Source organism: Hemiscyllium ocellatum, chromosome 21 (genome assembly GCF_020745735.1).
Source record: "Hemiscyllium ocellatum isolate sHemOce1 chromosome 21, sHemOce1.pat.X.cur, whole genome shotgun sequence".
NCBI classification, from domain to species: Eukaryota; Metazoa; Chordata; class Chondrichthyes; order Orectolobiformes; family Hemiscylliidae; genus Hemiscyllium; species Hemiscyllium ocellatum.
The window spans coordinates 28,943,782-28,962,457 of record NC_083421.1 but is presented as its reverse complement, the minus strand read 5'-3'; the positions used below and the strand labels follow the sequence as shown (position 1 = coordinate 28,962,457).

Here is an 18,676-nt window from a genome sequence, read left to right as displayed (position 1 = left end):
TGATCCTCACATCCATCAGCGTTCAATGATAAATTCCCAGCATATGCAACCCAACATTAAGCCTTGTTTTATGATCCTTCCCTCTACAGCTACTGTCTGATTTTACCATATGCAATGCATACAAGTTTGAAGCAACGTGCTCTGATGGAGCCATGCGTAATAATCACCGATAACCTGCCAAATACTTTATCACGTACAAAATGACTGAAATTCTTGCTTTATGAACTTGTGAAAAGGATAGCTGGGATAAAGACCATCAAGGAGGAAGTGAGAACTGCAGATGCTGGAGATCAGAGTCAAGAGTGTGGTGCTGGAAAAGCGCAGCAGGTCAGGCAGCATCCGTGAAACAGAAGAATTGATGTTCCTGATCGATAAAGACCATCGAGCATGTCCCACACATACTGGCTTAAGTACCATGTCAAGACACTGCAACGAGAACTTCATTGGCTTTTCGTGTTCACACCTTCTAAACACAACATTCTAAGTTCAATTAATAATTCATGGAAACTACAAGACTTGTAATATTTAACAATGAATATACGCAATATTGTTAAAGTGTTCTGACAGCTTATCTACAGCATAAATTATGTATATGTATGGCCGTAAGCTCTTCTCATACCTCCAAGCGCTCAAGTTAAATGACTGCCAGTTGTCTCACTCTCTCTCTCTCTAATGAGAGAGCAACCCTATCCCCTGGTAAGACTATGGTGATTCTTTACGACTTCAGCCGCATACCAAGAAAGGGAGGGATAAAGATAATGCACTGGGGAATGATGTATGTTGCAAAATGGCCAATCCCTTGGACAGGTCAAAAACTCTTTAAGATTAGCATGGCCAGAATAAACAGACAGTAAACGCTGGGATGAATACTGGGTTAAAGGCACTGAAGGTTGGCCAGTAAAATAGGTACACAGTCAATGGAGAGCAGTTTGCAGTTTTATAAGCAAAGGTGTTGTAGATACAGTCGCATAGAGGTTGTCACTGGATTAATAACCTAAACTGTGACTAAAAAGTTGGAAAAACAATGAGCCCAATTTTAACTGTGCAAGTGAATAGGTTTTTTTTCTTTCATGGGATGAATCTGACCTTTAGCATCTCTGGCTAAGCCAGTGTTTACTGCCCATCCCTAATTGCCCAGAGGGCAGTTAAGAGTCAACCACATTGCTGCGGGTCTGGAATCATACGGAGGCCAGACCAGGTAAGGATGGTAAGCCAGTCATGTGTATTCAAGATGGCAGCTCATCATCACCCTCTCAAAGACAATAATGGATGATTGCTGGTTCCGAAAATGTGGTGACGTAAATTGTGAATAAACAGGAAAGTGAATACCAGCTTCTGCAAATCTCCATCCCAGTTACACATCATAGCAGTTTGAATATACTTTGCTGCTGTTCCATCACTGTCACCAAGTCAAATTTTGAAACCATCTACAGAACAGTACTTTGGGAGTCCCAGCACTGACAGGGACAACAGCACTTTAGGAAATTCTTCTCAAGGGAAACTGGGATGGTGAATGAATATTGATCTTGCTGATGACTTTCGTATCCTGAGAATGAACAAAAATAAAACTACAGATGCTGTAAACTGGAAACAAGAACAGAAACAGCTCAAACTGTGCAACTGGTCACTTAGCACTTCCAGAGAGAAGGGATGAATTAATGTTACAAGTGTCTAATCATCTATTCTAAGAGAAGGCCTACATCTGAAATGTTAACTGGTCTTTTCATGAGGAAATTGTCAGCTGATCCACATTTGTGTTCCAACTCACTGATAATCCAGAAAGACACAAGAGACTGACAACATAGTAAGGAAATGGGAACAGCGTGGCTAATACAAAAGGTCAGATACTTGAGCAACTCAGATCAATAGAGTGATAGGAGTGGTGGGCAATTAGAAATACCACAGAACACACATGCTGGTAGTGTGTGATACACACAGGTTTCAGAGTGGAAGAGTACATTAAACTGATCAATGGAATCATTCGGTCTTACGTTAGCATCCAAAACACTCACATAGGACTTTTAGAAATAAAGTAACAATATCAAAATAAATGCCATCCAACAAAATCTCAACATACAATTATGTACATGGAGGAATACTGTGGAAATGACATTACACAGTTGTTGGGGTCCAAAAGTGCAACGGCAATACACCTGGACTGTATCACAATCAAAACACAGAGGCTGGGAATTTCACATTTCACCCAGTTCCTGGAAATCTCTACAACACAAAAGCAAACTCACAATCGCCCAGTCAGCCTCCACCATCAACCAGGTTGGGGTAATGGCTCCCATCCTCAGCAATGTTCACTCCATACCCTCTCACTCCTGCCAATGTTCATTCCCGCATCCCCACCCCACCCCCAATTGAACAGTGTCTACTGAGCACCACCTGATTCACCTTCTGGACTCTCTGACCACTGTCTGGCTGATGTCTAAAGACCCTGCACTGTCACAGAGTAGCAGAGAAGGAAGGGGTTGTGCTTTGTCATAAGGCGACAGGGAGCATGGGTGTAAGTGGGGTAGGTCTGAGAGACAGGGTAAAACAGCAAGAGATATCTCCCCGCTATGCTTGACTCTGCATCTTTACTGAGGGAAACATCAGAATATTGAAAGGCTCCATTACAAAATGGCCAGAGGGCAACTTAAATAGTAGGCAGTATCAGAGGGTCACTTTCTGTTGCAGATTGGAATTCTGGGTATCAATCTGGGGGCCAGGACAACCAAGCGAATTTGCTGTATATCAATCAGTGTTATAATAGACTTTGATGGTATTGGCACAGATTTAAGGAGGCCTTTTGGCCCATTGTGTCTGTACTGGCTCTCTGAATTAACACTTCACTTGGTGGTTTTTGCTTGCCTTTTCCTGATAAATGTGCTTTCTTTTCTGCCCACAAAAACCCACTTCAATTTTGAACGTGCCTGCCCCTGCCACACTCTCGGGCAGCGAGATCCTAACCACTTGCTACACGAGGACGATTTCATTTCCTTTTGATTCTTGTTCTAATTATTTCAAATTTGTGCCCCAGGGAACGGCACCATAATCCCACATTCTAAAACATCTAAGCACTGAGGCTCTGTTTTTGCACAAGGAATAATGTAAGGAAGCGACTCTCTGTGTCTCCTGTGCACCTGAAAGCAGCGCAATAAATACAATACCCAGACAAAGCCAACTGAAAACCAACAAACTGTTTTATTTTACATGCAACGCAAGAGTGAATACAGCACCATTTTTGGAGTGAATTTGATCCATGTTCCTGTGGTTCTTGTAACATCAAAAATAATAAACAATGCAGTCTTTGCCCTTGATATGAATCTATCTAATTTTAAAGTATACATGACAGATATTCACTATGAAACAAAGCCTCTACCTCAGACTCTCTGCAGCATGGTTTCGATGATGTAAAGCTGAATGTTAAGAAACTGACCCCCAGATCTTCGGAGGGAGTGAACTAGAGTTAGGCCATTCATCCTCTAAGTCTTATTCCCCAGTCAGAGCTCTTGTGTAGCTGAACTCCATTTTCTACCTTGGTTACATAACATCCAGTCCTCCTACTAAACGAAACAAAAAATCAATTCCAGTCTCTCAATTTCTGCGCCCTTTTGAAAATGTTCTAGATTTTGACTAATGAAGGCAAAGCATTGCAGATGCTGGCAATCCGAAATAAACACAGTGCTGGAGAAACTCAGCATGTCTGAAAGCATCTGTGGAGAGAGAAACAGATTAACATATCTGTAGAACACTGTTTTGTAGAAGAATCATACTGCCCTCAAAACATTAACTCTCTGTTTTGCTCTCTGCACAGACATTGCCAGACCTGCTGAGTTTCTCCAGCATTCTCTGTGCTTGTTTGCAGATTTTATCTACTCTTTGAAAGAAAAGCTACTCATATCACTGCTAAACACCTTGATTTTCATTTTAAATACAATGCCCCTTTGATAAGTAACATCACCACAAGAGGAAACACTCCCCCTTCATTCACCTTATCAAATAGTTTAATTACCACAATTAGATCAGCTCTTAATCTGCTGTTCTCAAAAGGAGAGTGCAGATACAAAGATGGAGTGGTAGGTGATCTCGGGGTACTGCCGCAGAAACACAGGAGGCGTTTGTGACATTAGGGTTGAGGTGGCTCTGTTGTGGTCAGTGGCAGTGACACTGATTAAGAGCAGCTCCCTTGAAGGTGAGTCAATGAGGAAGAGAAAACTGATCAAATTGAATGCTGTTGGGAACCCTGGACAGGACAAGGACAAACAGGGCACCAGAGGCACGATTACAGCCTCTCTCACTGGTGCTTGAATACATTCTGTGAGCTAATTGATTGAAGAGACTTGACAGCCCCTATAATACTGCATTACAAAGATGCATATTCACATGACTCTCTGAGAGAAATTAATCCAGACCTCTGTCTATCAAACAAAACAATTTGTGCAAGGAAGTAGCACTGATTCTGAATAAACGGCAATCGTTAAATCCTGAAGTAGCTGCTGGTCTCTCGAATTTAAGCCACTATACTGTGCCAACACAGTGACCGTAGACCCACTGAACCCAGGGCTATTTTAAGTCTGGCAAGGTTCCACTGTAACAGCCTGGCTCTGATGGCATCACCCATCAACCTGCTTTGTCAAATCATCTCCAGGGTAGTAACCACTGATGCAAAAAATGATTTTCGAACAAAAAAGAAAAATTAGCAGTCAAATGTCACCCATTTAAACCATCTCAGGAGCACTCAAATACTTGCTCATGTTGCTGGCAGTGTCTGTATTTCATTTTTAAGCAGCAGACGTTGCTAATAAAGGGACACATTTTCAAACGCAAATTTTCAATACAATAGCTGTGTAATGGCAATGTCACTGGACTAGTAATCTAATGCAGAGAGCCAGGCTAACCCTCTGGGGAGATGGGTTGAAATCCCAATGGTGAAATTAATAAAGCAGGAATTTAAAGCTAGCTTCCATTAGGATGCCATGAAGGATATCACTCATTGCCACAAAAACCCTAGGAAAGGATCTTTAGGGAAGAAAATCCGCAACTCTTACCCAGTCTGGTTTATGTGGGAATCCAGACCCAGAGCAACCGGATTGACCCTGAACTGCCTTCTCAAGTCTCAGCAAGCCTCTCAGCTCAAGGATTGGGCAACAACTGGTGGTCTTGACAGTAACACCCACATCCCATGAAAGAAAGAAATAAAGTAAAATGGAACAACCAGAAAGGTAATACTCTCCATCACTGCATTGAAAGCTAAGATTTCCATAATGTGTTCACGTTATTTGAGGATGCATGCTTGTTATTTTTTTTTCCCAATTTTGTGGAAGCCGAATGTCTTTGCCCTGCTTCCAGTTGGAGGCACTGAGCCACTTTAGCTGCAGAACAATAACAGGCTTCCTGCTCCATACATTTGTTAACTACCAGTGATGTAATTGTGTGCGCTGCCTATGCTGGGAGTTCGTGAGGTGCTGTGAAAGGCTCTAGTTTCAAGTACCTACTCCAGACTAGGCTGACAGTACACATCGGGAAATAGGTAATGGGAATCAGGCTTTCTGTTGCTTTCTCTTGTCACGTTTAACATGCTGCGGTTGACCTATGAATCAAACTATGCACTGGCAACTTCACAAAAGACAATTTCAGCCAAAATACCACACAGGTTATTGCATTTTGAAAAATACATGAGTCACTATTATGCTCACAAGTTTCCAGTCTCACCAAAGCAACTTCCCAATGAGAGATGTGCCTTATGTGGGGAGTTTGTATAAAGAAATGCACACATGATTAGGTCAGGACAAAATTCTACATTCATTATTTTTCACCCATGTATTCGTGTAAAGAAAAGTACCAAAGTTGTGCAGTGCTAGGGATGGAGGCACATCTTTTTGATGAGAAAATGAACCGAAGACCCATCTACCCTCTCAAAGGCTGAGGAATGGCAGATGGAATTTAGTTTAGATAAATGTGAGGTGCTGCATTTTGGAAAAGCAAATCAGAGCAGGACACATACACTTAATGGTAAGGTCCTGGGGAGTGTTGCTGAACAAAAAGACCTCGGAGTGCAGGTTCATAGTTCCTTGGAAGTAGAGTCACAAGTAAATAAGGTAGTGAAGAAGGTGTTTGTTATGCTCTCCTTTATTGGTCAGCGCATTGAGTATAAGAGTTAGGAGGTCATATTGCAGCCGTACAGAACATTTGGAATACTGCACAATTCTGGTCTCCCTGCTATAGGAAGGATGTTGTGAAACTTGTAAGGGTTCAGAAAAGTTTTTCAAGGATGTTTCCAGGGTTGGAGGGAGTGGCTGAATAGTCTAGGGCTATTTTCCTTGGAGCATCAGAAGCTTACAGAGATTTCTAAAATCATGAGGGGCATGGATAGGGTAAATAGACAATGTCTTATTCCTGGGGTGGGGGAATCCAGAACTAGAGGGCATGGGTTTAAGGTGAGAGGGGAAAGATTTAAAAGGGACGTAAGCGGCAACATTTGCACACAGATCTGTCACAGGAAGTGTTGGAGGATGGTACAATTGTAACGTTTAAAAGGCATCTGGATGGGTGTATGAACAGGATGGGTTTAGAGAGATTTGGGCCAAATGCTGACAAATAGAACTGGACTTATCTAGGATATCTGCTCAGCATGGACGAGTTGGACCGAAGGGTCTGTTTCCATGCTGGACATTTCTATGACTCTGTTTTGAGCTTGGGCAAAAATACAGGGTAAAGGTAATGAGACTAATCACATTAGAATATCTAGAGTCAACTAACTTTGCATATAGATATACAGAAGCATCAGGAGTGTTGGGAAATTGCCCACGGAATATAAAATCCTGCAACAGCTTGGAGGGACTGCATATTCAATTTGGAGATCGGAAGCAAACCTTGAGAGGAAGGTGTGATCCAATTCTGGAGAAATAATTAGCACCCATGGGTTGCTTATGAGGCTTTTAGCAGAAATTGATTGACAGATTTTGAAAACAGTCTTCAACAAGGCAGGCAAGTAGCAATAGCAGCAAAAGAAAGCCCACTCAGGTAACAACTTTGCTACTCCACTGGTTTCAATGGGGTAGGAATATCAGAAGCGGTGGCTAATAATTGGTCAGCTTTATACAATCCATTATACTGTCAGTTCTGATATGATACCATGGTTTTGTTCCCGCATTATAAGAAAATGGTGTAATAGCAATGCCATTTAAACTCATGGGACCAAGATCGCATTATAGTCAATACAGGTCAGGAAACTTTGCTTTTGACAAACATTGGTCTAAATTCATCAATCATGTTATAGCCAATTCACATTGGAGAAACGTGCATTACAGCGGAACTGACTGTATTCCACTTGGTTAGGCTTCTGCAGAACATTCCTTGGTGAGTGTGCTAGCTAATGCCAGCTTTTCTGATTACCATTACCCTAATGTGGCATGCTCCCAGCCGATTGTAACCTCTTGACGTACAACGGATGTGGTTCCCTCAATGTCACATGTAATCCTTTGGCTGCAGCTGTCCAGAATGGCAGCACGCCCCAGAATAATCTGTACAGCCTTGTTTTCACTCACATTCCATTTTGAAACACACAGAGGGAGGGGTAGTCCAGTAAATTCAGTGAACTAGTAATCCAGAACCCCAGACTAATACTTGAGAAGATTTGAATTCAATATAATTCTAGAATACAAAGCTCATCCAATGGCATCCAGGTAACTACTACGGAACATAGAACAGCACAGTACAGGCCCTTCGGCCCTTAATGTCATGTCGACCCCTAAGATCAAACTAGCCTACACACCCTATGTTTTACAATCATCCATGTGCCTATCCAAGAGTTTTAGATTAGATTACTTACAGTGTGGAAACAGGCCCTTCGGCCCAACAAGTCCACACCGACCCGCCGAAGCGCAACCCACCCATACCCCTACATTTACCCCTTAACTAACACTACGGGCAATTTAGCATGGCCAATTCACCTGACCCGCACATCTTTGGACTGTGGGAGGAAACCGGAGCACCCGGAGGAAACCCACGCAGACACGGGGAGAACGTGCAAACTCCACACAGTCAGTCGCCTGAGTCGGGAATTGAACCCGGGTCTCTGGTGCTGTGAGGCAGCAGTGCTAACCACTGTGCCACCGTGCCGTTGCTCAAATGTTTCTAATATATCTGATTGTACTACCACTGTTGGCAGTTTCTTCCACGCGCCCACCACTCTCTGTATAAAGAATCTACCTCCTGCATCTTCTCTAAACGTACCTCCAATCACCTTAAAATTATGCATCCTCATGGTCACCATTTCTGCCCTTGGAAAGAATCTCTGGCTATCCACTCTATCTATGCCACTCATCATCTTACACACCTCTATCAAGTCAAAACGATTGGCAGGTCATTAACAAAAAACACTTGGTTCACTGATATCCTTTCAGGAAGTAAATTCTCCATCCTTACATGTGACCGTAGACACACAGCAATATGATCCACTTTTAACTGCATTTAGCTATAGGCAACAAGTGTTGCATCCCGCAAGCAAATCAAAAATAAAGTTGCCCGAGTTCCAGTGAACCATTAGGCTGCTCTCTCATTAGAGAGAGATGTCTGGTGGTGAGTTTAATCTGAGGCCACAATAGTCTTTTCAGAGGAGCATGAAAGTTAAATTGAGCAATGTCAATAATCTACCACTCATTTTAAATAAGAGAATTGCTCCTATTCCCACATTGCTGCAATACAGTTGTCACAAACTGGTTATCTTTGCAATGTAGTGTGTAGACTGGGTGCAGCGGACTCGTGTGGGTAAATCTCACATCAGTGATCTATTCTCTAATGTTGACTAAATACAATCCTGCAAGCTGGACTTATCAACAAGCAGCAGAACCCCTCGCAGATAAAGAAAGTCTTATGCTTGTGTCAGTTAAGAACTGAAAAATGTAATCTCTTTTCGGAGAAGTGAATGAGTGGTGGGTGAGCAAAGGTTACAGGGAATCTGTTTGAAAGAAATGAAGACTTAACATTGCAGCTTGGGAGGCCTTACTCTGCACAAATGGGCTACATTCCGTCAGTGACTACACTCATTGGCTAGAATGCACTTTAAGATGTGCATTGTCTAAACTCCCTGTATCCTTTAATATTCTCCTTTCACAACTAACAATATAATTCTGACCACTCTCTGTATAAAAGATTTGTTCAAGCCTTCATTGCTGTGGTGATTATCTAATATTCTCTTGACGTTCAGCACCTGCCCAAGCAGTGGAAATGGTATTTGATGTTTATCCAATTGCACCAGGTTTTACACTGCTTTTTCGAATCCCCATTGTGACCAGCTCTGCAATGGTATTACAGCTGGCATTCTGGCCTCCAAAGTGAAGGACCTACTCTCCTGAACACTGAGCCAGCAGTTCCTGAACCACAAAAGAAGAGGGCGCTCTTCAAGGAGGTTTTAAACATTGGGTCAGCCTTATCATGGAGATTTCCTCATGGAGGTGAAGGACAAATTAAAATTCAAAACGTACTAGGGAGAAGGACTCATGATTTCTGCGCAAACACACTGATGGGGGTGGTGGGCCACTGGGGCTACAGGGATTAACCTGTCCTGGCCCCATCCTGAGGATTGGTTTTACTTCCCATTGAGTGCCCATTTGGAAGTTCCTTCCATGAGGATGGTGGTCTCTCCACAAATGGGGGCGGAGGGGAACAGCGACCCAGCCGTCAGCAGAAAAATTGATATCAACCGCTTCAGACTGACATGTTATCCACATCAGCTTCAGGTGGGAGCTGAACACAGACCTTCTGGCCTTAAGGTATGGCCGCTACCACTATGGCACTGAAGAAGACAACCAGCAGGAACTGGCATGCCGAAAGGACTGGCCCAGGATTTGAAAGGGGGACCTTTGGCATACTCAGTCAACAAAAGGCTCAGAGCGAGAGTCATGCCCCTGGACCAGTCAGCTGCACAAATGGTCAAGATTTATAAACTGATTGCAAAGTTGAAAAGTGAACCAAATGCTAAGAGATGCCAGTGAGTGCTATCAGCAGCCTCTCTCGGTGGGCCAAAACATTACTCAAATCGGCTGATTATTAATGAATTTCACAGTCTTCTCCCAAAGAGTGAGATTGCATTGGGCAAATAATCCTGGGTGCATCTTTCAGTTATTTTGCTGCAAACCACACTCTCCACCCACCTCCCCACACACCGTCCCCACCCCCACCCCCCCCCCCACCCCTCCCCTGCCGACCTCCAGCCTCCTGATGGCCAGTAATATTCCTCCCATTGGAGCCTTTTGTCATCATGAAGGACTCCATGAGGCCAAGATTTCATCCTCTCACAGAAAATTCCAAACTTTATGAACTCACCTTCACCGTGGGAACCTTGTCATTCAGCCTTGCTAACATCTCCATAAGTAGAACCTGCACATTTTCCATTTATTTTCATTGCCAAGGCGCAGTTGCCTTCCCAACTCCTAAAATGTATCAATGGAGAAGTGCAATAAAAATAAATACTTTCTGGTGGTGAAAGACTGGGTTTTTTCACTGCCTGATCAAATGTCCTAACAAGCATTACTCAGTGGGCATGCGCGCGTGTATGTATGTGCGTGTGCACGCGCGCACGTGTGTGTTTGTGTGTGCATGCGTGTGTGTGTGTGTGCACGTGTGCGTGTGTATGTGTGTGTGCGCGCACTTATGTATACGTGTGTCTACGTATGTGTGTGTGCATGTGTATGTGTGTCCGTATGTATGCGTCTGTATGTGTGTGTGCACGTGTGCGTGTACGTATGTATGCGTGTGTGTGCGTATGTGTGTGTGTGTATGTATGTATGCGTGTGTGTGCGTGTGTACATATGTGTGTGTGTGTGTGTGTGTGTGTGTGTCCATATGTGTGTCTCCCCTCTACGGTGAACGGGTGAAAAATTTTGCAAATAATTACAGATTTTTCAAAGGGATTTATATAGTATCATAATCCGCACTGCTGAGGAGATACAACTAAACCACAGGATGAGGTAAAAGTTTGGTAACTGCGTGAAACTATGATTTGCAGATGCCAGTGTTGGACTGGGGTGTACAAAGTTAAGAATCACACAACACCAGGTTATAGTCTAATAGGTTTAATTGGAAGCACACTAGCTTTCGGAGCGACGCTCCTTCATCAAGTGATAGTGTGCTTCCAATTAAACCTGGTGTTATATGATTTTTAACTGCCTGAAACTAGTTAGTCGGGTCATAAGTTAGTCTAAGACCAATAAGGTCCTTCAAGTCCATTTGATTTGACATTGCAATCAATGACATTTCCATCATCCAAATATATTGGACAGCGACTTTACAAACAAATCAAACCCCCGGCTTCAAACATATTTTTCTGACAAGCATTTCCAACTGCTAACCACCCTCTAGAAAATGAAGGCAGCCTCGTTGGTAAAATGGTAGTGCCAAAGATTACTAAATTTGACTCGCATGTTTTTGTTTCAGCAATTTAATTTAATTTTATCCTTCATAATGTCCATCAAACTCAAGGTTTAGTAAATGATCCACAATTATTAAACATTATCTTCATAAAAAGCAGTAGATTTTCATTGTCTGCAATACAACTGTATATTCAAGAGGATATTAACACCTACTATCATTTAAGCAGTTGAACAGGTTGGTATTGTTGTACGTTACTTCCTCAACTTTGCATGCATACATTCATATAGTTTAAATAATAAGATCACTATTGTCAGGCACAAGTTAATTTCTCTCCTTTCTCTCTACCTCAAAGGCTCCCAATCCTCAATAATATTCTCCAATCTCTTTCAGTTTCTCTCAATGTCAAGTTTCAACCACTAGAAAAAGAACAAACACTTGCACCCTTAGCAACAATTGCAACTTAGCACTTTTAGTATGGTTATATATCCAATAGTGTGAACTAGGAGCATTATCAAATTGAGCCAAATGAGGACCAGCAGCAAAAATCTTGGTTTTACTGAGTATAACAAAGGATGAGAGATCAGTGATGGCAGACCAGTGGAACGTTTTAGATTAGATTCCCTACAGTGTGGAAACAGGCCCTTCAGCTCAACAAATCCACACCAACCCTCTGAAGAGCAACCGACCCAGACCCATTATCCTATATTTACCCCTGACTAATGCATCTAACACTACGAGCAAGTTAGCATGGCCAATTCACCTGACCTGCACATCCTTGGACTGTGGGAGGAAACCCACGCAGACACGTGGAGAATGTGCAAACTCCACACAGACAGTCGCCCAAGGCAGGAGTTGAATCTGGGACCCTGGTGCTGTGAGCAGCAGTGCTAACCACTGTGCCGCCCCACTGATGGGATTTCAGAGCTTAGGACCCCAGCAGCTGAAGACAATGTTGCAGCAATGAAAACTGGGAAAGCAAGTCATCTCAGAATTTGCGGAGCACGGATTTCTCAGCAGACCTTAAGGAGGTTACATAGTTGGGGTAGGTGAAGCATTACAGGGATTTGAAACTTCTGAGAGATATTTTTAAATCAACGTGTTTAGACATCTTCTTACATATGTCTAAAGCAGATGGAATTTGAAGCCAGGCGTGCTGGTCCAGAGATGGGGGCATTACCCCCGAACTGTCTTTGTTTTAGGGCCAGCAGAGAGAATAGAAATTGTTTTTCTTTAATCCATTGATTTTTTTTCAAATCAACCCGGTCAAACATATTCTGAAATACATGCAGGGCAGATGAATTCAAACTCATTCTACTGGTTATGAGGTATGGAGGCTCCCACCAAACCAGAAGTCTTTACACTTTAAAAAGGGTGTTAACTTGTTGTTGGATACTTCCTATACAACATCAGCCTCATGTTGACATTCTTAACAGACCTACTTGGGATAAAAAGATGGCGTTGAAAGTCCAGAAGATCAATTCAGGGAGGGTCATGCCAACCTGAATAAAATGGCCACTTTTTAAAAATACAAAACCCATTAGCAAGTGCTAACACTGAACACCACCACCCCCCCCTCCCCAAAATCACCCCACAAAAAAAAAATCACTTTTATTGAATCCACTGACTTGTTATAGTGATTTTTCTTTTTAAAATCAACCTGGTAAGACATACTGTGAAATACCTGTGGGGCAGGTAGATTTGAATCCAAACCTTCTGGTTAAGAGGTAGAAACACTACCTTTACGCAAGGCAATTGAAAATTTCAAAATTGAACTCAATAGATTTTTATTAGACAAGCCTTTTGTGGGCTGTAGAATCAAGGCAGATGGATCGACTGAAGATACAGATCATTTGTGATCTAACTGGTTAGTACAACTGATGCAAGTCGCTGATTGGAGTGTTGAAACTAGTTGAGGCCAATCAGTTATCCTCTATTATACGCGTTTTCAGTCAGACATTTAGAACAGAAACATAGAAAGGGACGAGTGTACTAATGTCTAGTGTGGTGCACGAAGTCATATCTGTCACTCATCAGTTAGGAACAGTAGTGACCTTAAGTTCCTGCACTCTTCCAGTTAATCCCACCTTTTAAAACTTACTGATAACTAAACATTGTTTTGTAAAATTAATCCTACCCACTCTTATTGTCAGAATTTAGCACAGACACTGTGTGTTAGAAGCATGTGAATGCTGATTCATTAATTCATCTGGAGCTCTTTTGGTTTACATCAGAGATATTAACTCAACCACAATAAGTAGGTTAATGCCTATATTAAACAGGCACTTTTAGTTTGCAGGAGCTAGCAAAGGATTTGTACACCAGCAGTAAGCAAAATTTCTAGATTCATCTCCTCCCATAGCCAAGATCTCAACAATAATCTCTCTAAGCCACTTCTACTGCAAGTACCCCAACCTAATTATACAACTTGTATTTTTTTGTTGTTGAGTGAACTAAGTTTCTTCACTTATTTAACGACTGCCTCTTTACAAAATGTACCTTTGAGTATTCCTCCTCCCTGCCAAAAGAGGGATAAAGAAAATGTTTCATTTCTCAAAGGCATGTATTAAGTAACAGAACCCCCTGATGGTTTGCATCCTTGATTTTTGACTTGGCAGAAAAATTCTGCTCTGTAGCATCTCTCCGATAGATGCCAAGTCGCACATCTTTGCAGCCTCACAGTTGACACTGCTGACAAAGCTTGCAGGCTCCCTACGCTCAGCTGTGTGGGCACCAAGTGCCACCGTGGCAAAGCAAGCCGCCTACACTTGCCAATCTGAATGCAAGAGCCACACACGCGCAGGGAGGAAATGAAAAAGCAAAAAAAAAGCAAAGGTCATAGTGATCGGGTTTGTGATTAAATTACTCAGAGGATACGATGACAGGTGATGTGCGGTTTTGATGGTGGTGGAGGGGGTTTGTGTTACATTTTAAGTCTCCAATCGTCAAGAATAGCTATCAGATTGTTTCACTTCCTTTGGAGAAAATAAGAAAATGACATTGGACAATTGGCTAGTTAATGATGTGGGATTAAACTGCTGGAGTGAACTCGCAGCTGAATGCCCATTCTGGTTATAAAGCGAGGATGGTGAGCAAGGAATCTATTTGCAAGTCTATCTGCACCAGCCACATTCATCACTGCTACCTGAATAAATTCTCGCAGCAGCTTGCTGCTGGTTTCTGTGCACACAGCATTACTCAGTTTCTGGAAACTGCTAGGCTTGTCCTCCACTGCAAGAGCACCAGAACCAAACACACACAAATTAAAAAAAAGAGCGTTCCCCAAGGCCTATACTGAGAGTTCAGCATCTAATGCAACCAAAGATGCTTTCCATCAAGTCCTGCTCAGTGATAAGCAATAGACTTACCTCTGGTGTATATCACTTGTCTTATTCTTCACAGTCTGGCCAATGTGTCCTCAAAGTGACTAACTAGACAACAGAACAGTCAGAGTGCTCACAGAGTAGGACTGGACCAGATGTGGCAGCCAGCAGTCCCTGTTTACTTCTCTCTCCTCCTCCGCTACTGCACCCCCACCTCCCACACCCCCTCTATTCTGAAGAACAGTTAAACTTTACAACATCCGTAAAACACACGCTGGGTTACAGCTCCCGGTGCATTCCCAGGCTTGTTTTCTCTGTGGCTGCAAGGGATTTCACAGTCACAACGATGCTTTCCAATTCAGAAAGTCCATTCACCTCCGGGTGCCCTCACAACCATTCCCCCCCCCCACCCCCCACCCCACCCTCACCGTGGTGCATGGCCACCAGGTTAAAAGCAAATAACCCCTATGTTTGAAAAGGAGTCATTTCATGATTAGAAAGGAGGAAGGGGCAGATTGCTGACGAACGTGGTATCAGAGACTGGAATTTGCTGTATGTTTATTCTCTGTTCATTTTGATCAGAAGCTTAAAAAAGACTAAGAATTTACTGGAGCCATGTAAGAGGGGAATTCAAAGCATTACCAGGCAAAAGTAGGCGAGCAGGACAGTATTAAGGAAAGGCAGGGGGACAGGACAGTATTAAAGAAAGGCAGAGGGACAGGACAGTATTAGGGAAAGGCAGAGGGACAGGACAGTATTAGGGAAAGCTGGGGGGACAGGACAGTATTAGGGAAAGCTGGGGGGACAGGACAGTATTAGAGAAAGGCAGGGGGACAGGACAGTATTAGGGAAAGGCAGGGGGACAGGACAGTATTAGGGAAAGGCAGGGGGACAGGGCAGTATTAGGAAAAGGCAGGGAGGACAGGGCAGTGTTAGGGAAAGGCAGGGGGACAGGACAGTGTTAGGGAAAGGCAGGGAGGACAGGACAGTGTTAGGGAAAGGCAGGGAGGACAGGACAGTGTTAGGGAAAGGCAGGGGGGCAGGACAGTATTAGGGAAAGGCTGGGGAACAGGACAGTATTAGGGAAAGGCAGAGGGACAGGACAGTATTAGGAAAAGGCAGGGGGACAGGACAGTATTAGGGAAAGGCAGGGAGAACAGGACAGTGTTAGGGAAAGGCAGGGGGACAGGACAGTGTTAGGGAAAGGCAGGGGGACAGGACAGTGTTAGGGAAAGGCAGGGGGACAGGACAGTGTTAGGAAAAGGCAGGGAGGACAGGACAGTGTTAGGGAAAGGCAGAGGGACAGGACAGTATTAGGGAAAGGCAGGGGGACAGGAAAGGGGAAAGGTCTGGTCAACAATTCTGTGGCAGGGAAAGGAAGGTGGGACATACAGTGTGGGTGTTACTTGGGGTTGTGGGAATGAGTAGTTTAGGGCGAACCAATATTCGAGCTTAAGAATAATCCCACCTTCCTTGACATCGATCGGTTTGTTCAGTCAGGTCTGCCCGTGGTAGTCAATGATGTGGGGGATATGGTTTGCTCCTTTCCCAGCCAATCAATCATTAACTTGTAAACGCTGAAAGGCAGGAGGTTCAGAACAAACTGTGCTGTCTACATCAATCTGTGGGATCGCCAGAGAGATTGGCATCTTACATAATCCGCATGTTGCCGGGATAAATCGTACCTTTCACGTGATGACTCAACAGAATAAAGTACAGGTGTGTTTTCTCCCCCCACCCGATGTTGTCACTTAAAGAGACACTAACAGTTTATCTACAGCAAAACCCCACTGTACTAACAGGTTGGTTGGATAGAGTAACGGCTCCCCCTAGTGGGAAAACATTGCCTTTCTGCAGATCCCTGTCCTTGCCTCACATTCAAGAAAACTTAAACGACTTTGCAAAAATAAAAAAAACATCCAGTTTCTACAACAGCGAAAAGTGGTGGCAGAATGTTTGGATTCCAAAAAAAAACAGCATTTTTAAAAAAAGTGCATAGTAAGTGAAACACAATCGAAAGCAAGACTTTTTTGTAAATAAAGCATAATATATAAGGAAGAGAACTTCCAGTGAATGCATCCTTCATATATAAAACAAGAACTGCTTGCTGGATTGCAAAGTTTCCATAAGACGCACGTATTTAAAATATTGTTGACATTTTTCATATTTTAAATCCCTGCTAGTTCAAAGCCACTCGAACTCCGAGTTTGCATTTCACCTTCAGTATATCAAACAGTCAGCAATTTCCTCCATCGCTTCTGTTTTACCCTCTCTTTCCCTTGCACAGTGTTCTCCCTCCACCAGCCGAGAGCAGGTTTCTATCATACCTTGGCCGTACATTATAAAACACCACTGGGTACCAGCTCCGCTCTGAAATACGCAGCAGACACGCAGGTTAAGAGAAAGGCAAGGGGGTTGTAGGTAAGTGGGATTCAGAGGGAGCACTGCAGGTTACACACATCCTTACCCTCTCCCCTTGGGTTCTCAGCAACATTCCCGAGCCCAAATCCAACCTGGGAAGGGATGTGTTCATCGGGGAACACAGGCGCAGCTACACACACACACACAGTTTGGCCGTTAGTGTGTTCAGCAACACTGCAGCTCTCAATCTCAAATACTGACCATCCCCCCCACCCCCCAAAACAAAAACTCCCCATCAAAATATTTACCCCGTACACACAAATCATGTTAAACATGTTCACCTCTCCCTCCTTCCAGTAGCAGCAGCAGAACTCTCTCACCTAATGACGCTTCTCCTGGGCGGCTGTGATGCACAGAGAGCCCGAGTCAAGGCAGCTCAGTATAAAGTTGCAGCCGACCCTGTCGTTCCAGCTCTGGTTCGGGCAGGGACCTGCCAAGCTGAAGGCGATTGACGAGGAGACACAGAAATCCCTTCTTTTCATGCCGGAGTGATGAGACTTTAAGGTGGGTGTTGAGTCTTTTTTCCTTTATATATTTAAAAACAAAATTAAAATGAAACCAAATGGGGGAAAATCGTTCATTATCGACCGTCCGCCGAGATTTCACAGATCAGGAGCAGCATATGCAGCAACATTATCGAGTGTGTGTGGAAAGGCTGTTGGGATTGGGAGCTCCGAGCGTGTGAGAAGAATCTATAGTGAATGAGAAAGTCCTGTACTGTTGGAGACACAGAGAGAGAGAGAGAGGAGGGACTGAGATGGATTGAATGAACCAAGAGCCACAGAGAGAGAGAGAGAGAGAGATAGACTGAAGGAGGAAGGAGATTGCAAAAAATATGATGAGCAGAATGAGAAAAGGAGGTGGAGAGAAGGGGCGGGATGGAGGGAGGGGAAAACTGCAGACTCCCTCAGACACAAGCTGGAAGCAGATGCTGATTGGCAGCTCGGATCAGGGAGCTGAAGACGCTGTGTTTATTCTGTCTTTCCCCTCTCTGCGGGTTCAAACCTTAGGGGAAATAGTGGGGGGGGGGGGGGGGGGGGGGGAGAGACTTACTTTAAAGAAAGCGGGACATAAATCGAGTGAAACAATCGTGTGTGGGGGGGGGAATTAAAGATTCTGTGAAATCCACAGGAGAAGCAGAAATGATTTTGTTTTCTCTCTCAAATCGTGCTGGGGGAGAAAGTTAGGGTCAGGCAGGGGCGGGAGAGACAGGTGGAAATTGCAGAAGGTATTCTGGAGCGGGATCCGAGGAAAGGGAAAATGGGTGGGTTTAGAGTCTTATATAAAAAAAGAGAGTCTGCAGTTTGAATCGATATTCGAGTCTTGGTTGCGGGCTGGAGGTAATGAAGGAGGGAACAGCAATGGATTAGGAGAGAGAGGGCGATGGGGACGCAGTGTAGATCCTGGGAGGATAAAGGAACAGGACTGCAATTTAACATGAAACGATAGGGAAATCGATGAAGCAGATGAGAGAGGGACAGAGAGACTCCGGGTTCTGAATCCCAATTCCGAAAGCACATTAGGCGTCTGTGCCCTACTGTGAAGGGGATCTTTGGAAATTCCAACTGATC

At 43.7% G+C, this 18,676-nt stretch overlaps 1 protein-coding gene across 1 annotated transcript in view; it reads right to left on the bottom strand.

The window, feature by feature from the left end:
• The window catches only part of brinp1 (bone morphogenetic protein/retinoic acid inducible neural-specific 1), a 355,193-nt gene extending 337,706 nt beyond the window's left edge, over positions 1-17,487 (bottom strand). Inside the window, exon 1 of the mRNA XM_060841011.1 lies at positions 17,426-17,487. The gene's annotated coding sequence lies outside the window, so the exon portion shown is untranslated. The remainder of the gene's footprint in view (positions 1-17,425) is intronic.
• Between the last annotated feature and the right edge of the window lie 1,189 nt (positions 17,488-18,676).